The sequence below is a fragment of the Cibotium barometz genome, chromosome 16, assembly GCF_041138505.1.
Source record: "Cibotium barometz isolate CiBa-2024 chromosome 16, ASM4113850v1, whole genome shotgun sequence".
In the NCBI taxonomy this organism is placed as follows: Eukaryota; Viridiplantae; Streptophyta; class Polypodiopsida; order Cyatheales; family Cibotiaceae; genus Cibotium; species Cibotium barometz.
Genome location: NC_141061.1, coordinates 56,497,116 through 56,501,804, shown reverse-complemented (window position 1 = coordinate 56,501,804; position 4,689 = coordinate 56,497,116).

Genomic DNA, 4,689 nt, shown 5'->3' with positions numbered 1-4,689 from the left:
GACATGAATGTAATACTATCGATTTACGATTCAATATTACTATCAAAATTTCACACATATATACAAGGGAGTCCATATCTCGAAGTAGCCCAATGCTTCAGTTTACAAAAAAATATATACAACCACATCCTCAATATGGAATGTGATACTATAAGTCTGAGTACTACTCAAACCCAGATGATGACTCGGTGCTCCCTCCATGCTCAGATGAGCTCAAATCGGTCGGAATGTCCGATGAGTAGTACTCACGTCCACCCTCTGCAGTGGCGGCGGGTGGATCATCAGCAGCTTGTGCCTGTTCAAGTAATATATAGTATATAAGTGTATATATATGTAATTTAATAAACCAAAATCATTCGTTTAGAATTTTCAAGTACCTGTCGACCGTATGGTCTCATGGCTATCTCAAACTGCGCGTCCGTAATACGTCCCTCGGCTCTGAAGATGGCCCACGTGTCACGTCTGCTATGCCGGCGAGCATATGCAGTATCGTGGGTTGTGGGCTTCCTCCCCGTAACCCGTTGCTGTATCATAATCAACACAATTTGTAAGATTAAAACAATCATAGAATCAATGAATTAAGTAAACAATCAAATAAAGTGGCAAGATACTTATGAACTCTGCCTCCCATGACTCGACGCCCCCAGATCCGAAATGCGAAGATCCAATGGTCTCCATCTGGATCCGTCGTGCCTCCACATGCTGCCTGCTCTTCACGCCACCCTCTGCTCGTTTCTTTGCCTCCTTCCACTCGCGTTTGTGCGCAGTGGCAGGTTTCTCGGTAGGATAGCCACCCGCAGCTACATTTAGCCGGTCATCGTACGCGAGTTTTTTAAGGTGAGATCTTTTATTACTTAAGATCTCCCTTATTCGCGTCCTTCCCCATACATCCGAGAATGTAGCATGTGGGGGATTGGGGTACCGACTATGTAGTACAGCCTCTATCACCTCCCCAACTAATCGGCTATTTTGATCTTTAAATTTAATAAAACAATTTCTATATGAGTTTGATACTACCCCACGCATGTACTCCATTACCTCCCTCCCCCTCGCATCCATCACTATCCCGCCCCTATCCGTCACATCATAGCAGACCACTCTCTCCATCTCTCTCATCTCCTCCTCTTCCGAACTGTCTCCTCTAACTCTTCTCCCTCTATCTCCTCTCTCACCGCGTGCCCTACTACCTCCCCCACCTCCCCCACCAAAGCACCCGCCGCATCCTCCACTCCCACTCTTCCTACTGCTGCGGGTGGAGTCACGACTGGGGGATTGTCTATGTGACGGTGGCTGTGAGCCCTGACGTGACGGTGGCTCTGAGGGAGCACGTGATGGTGGCTGTGAGGGTGTACGTGAGTGTGTCTGGGACGAGGTATGTCTCCTCGGTGGACGTGGAAGAGGAGAAGCTGCATGCCGTCTCGTCGAACTCGGTGGAATAGACGGCACTGGAGTGCCCTGGATACTCGCGACAGGGGTATAGACACCAGGCATGGAAGGAGGGGGATGGGCATACATATACTCTGTAAGCTCAACCGGACCAGGATGGCACCCAAAATGATTCAGCATCTCCATCAGCCAATTGCTGTACGCAAATGGATCGGATGAAGAACCTGGAATACCCATAAAGAACCTGCAACAAACATCTTCATGTACATCATGGGCTGTCTCTTGACTCACACAAATATCATCATTCAAGTCAGTTGCCTGCAAATCATGAAATCTGAAACGCTGCAGTCTCCTGCAGAAACGCGTGTATACACCCGTCAAAAAACGCGTGTATACACCCGTCAAAAAATGCGTGTATACACCCGTCCACAAATGCGTGTATATCCGCGTGAACAGACTCTGCAGACAGGTTACACGCGCTTTTACACGCGTTTCTACACGCGACCTGCGAAATTTTTTTTTCGAAAAGACCGACCCCTGACAAAGACAGAGTGTCCTTATAAAAGGACCAACCATTGTCGCCCCAATCGTGTGCAAAAGGACAAACCCAAAGAGCAAAGAGCAAAATAAACAAATCTGACAAAAGAGACAAGGCACAGGACAAAGTGACTCACCTCTGAAAAAGTGAGTCTTCTGTGCTCCTTCTCTGCTCCCTCCTTCTCCCGTGTGTGCACTCCTTTCTCTGCTCCCTCCTTGTTGTTGGAAGAGGCGAAAACAGGCGAAAACGCATGCAGAGTCAATTTCTTAGTTCAAAATCTATATTTGGGGAAGGCGGGCTATTTTTAGTTTAAACATACCGTCGCGTTTATATTCGCGTTTATAAACGCGTGTATATTCGCGTTTATAAACGCGTGTATATTCGCGTGTATGATATTTTAGCTGCGTTTATGCACGCGTTTTGCAGAGATTACCCGCGTTAATACACGCGATTTCTAGGAACTAGCCGCGTTAATACACGCAATTTTTAGGAAATAGCCGTGTCAATACACGCGATTTTTGTGCTTTCATTAAAAACATATAATGATGTTGTGTTTTCTGATTTTTACACAGGATGTCATCAACCTCTTCAAGCAGTTCTGGGGAAGATGAGACAATGCGTCATCGTAATCGCGATGTGTGGTTGGGACAACGGATCAAATGTATGTGTAATCGATGTCAAGGATGCATTGTACGAGCACGTCGAATTACCTTGAATCACATCTCCATGTATGGAGAATGGAATCAAACAGGTTTTGAGGTGAGTAGATGTAAATTGATGGTATTCAAATGACTCATGGTATCCAAATTAAATTAATAGAGTTGTAACATATAATTTGATAAATTGAAGCAGGATGCAGTACCACACCCTAACATGGTACCCTACGCGCGACGAGAGCACGTAAAGCGTCGACGAGATGATGCTGGAGCTTCGGGATCTATTGTCAGAGATGAGTGGGAAAGGGATGACAATAGCCCTGCACCCCACGAAGTTGTGGAAGAGGAGGTGCTTGATGATATGGTGCAGAATCTTTTTAAGGATGATCCCAAAGGCATGGACGACGATGATATGGAACAAGAGCATCTTTATAAGGCTTCATCGACACCGGTGTTTGAAGGGTGCACATTCTCAGTTTTACGTGCTTCACTTGAACTACTTAATATACAAACAGTTTATGGATGGAGCAATGCAAGTCTTGACGCATTGTTGAAGTAAGCATTCTAACTTACAAATTTGAATTAGTGGTTTAAGGTTTAGGATTTAAGACTAATTATAATTGATGATATTGGATGCAGGCTATTATCAAACATGCTTCCAAAGGAAAATAGACTACCCACCTCAAGAGACATAGCGAGGCGCTATGTGACATCTCTTGGAGGACTGGATTATGATAAAATACATGCATGCGTCAATGATTGCATTCTCTTTCTTTGGGACGCATAAGGAGGCTCTACATTGTCCCACTTGCAGTGAAGCAAGGTACAGAACAGATATGAAGAGTTTTGATATACCTCGTAAAGTTTTGCGACACTTTCCTATAATTTCTCACATCAAACACATGTTCAAGTGCAAATCCATAGCAGAGCTCATGTCATGGCATTCCTCACATCGATCGGATGATGGCATGTGGAGAATTCCCGCAGACACTCCTGCTTGGAAGCATATTGAAGATGAGTGGCCCAGCTTTAAAACAGAGCCCAGAAACTTGAGACTTGGCCTGGGTATGGATGGAGTGAATCCATTTGGTTTCAAAAGCACCGCATACAGCGTGTGGCTAGTTGTGTTGGTGAATTACAACCTTCCACCATCAATGGCGATCAAGAAGGGACATCTTATGTTATCCCTTCTAATTCCAGGGAAACATAAAGTCAAGCATATGGATGTTTATCTTGAACCACTGATTGATGAGTTGGAGGAACTATGGAGAGGTGTTGCGGTGGTGGACATTAGTAGGCCTCCCTCCTCTCGACACTTCGACTTAAAAGCAGTGTTGATGTGGACAATGCATGACTTTCCAGGATACAGCGATTGTTCTGGTAAGAATTCTAATTACCTCCCTACTCTATTACTATTGGCTATATATATTAATTAGACGGTTTGACTTTATTATTCTAACTTTTATTTATATTTTAACAGGTTTGAAAACATCGAGTAAACATGCATGTCCTGTTTGTGGCCCTTCGTTAGTACATGAGTATGCTGATGGTTTGTGTAAGACTATATTCGATAATCATCATCGATTTCTCCCCTCAGATCATCCTAAATATGTTGCTAGTAAGAGTAACATTCCTCTACAAACACTTCGTGCAAAAGATTGGAAGCGTATTTGGGAGTCTACAACTATTCTTCCTCCAGATGGCATGAACAGGTATAGTGATGTTTTTTCAATCTTGTTTTGTGTAGTCTCTAATTGGATTAAAGGTCACATAGAGCAATCCCTTGTGCAGGTACTCCATTTTTTTTCGGCTGCCATATTGGACCCATCTTAAGATCAACCATCTTCTTGATCCCATGCACATCTTCAAGAATGTGGGATCTGGTATTTGGGAACATATTACTGGTAAACGAGACAATGTTAGCGTACGTGAGGACTTGCGGGTCGCAGGACGTATGCATCAAGCTTGGCCACGAGAGGTGGGTGGGCACGTTCGTCTTCCGCCTGCACCATGGATTATATCAAAGAAAGAGGAGAAGCAGGTAAAGCAGGCCATCACCACTTTGCGTACTCCCACTGGATGCATGAGATCATTGAAGGGAGCCTTTAC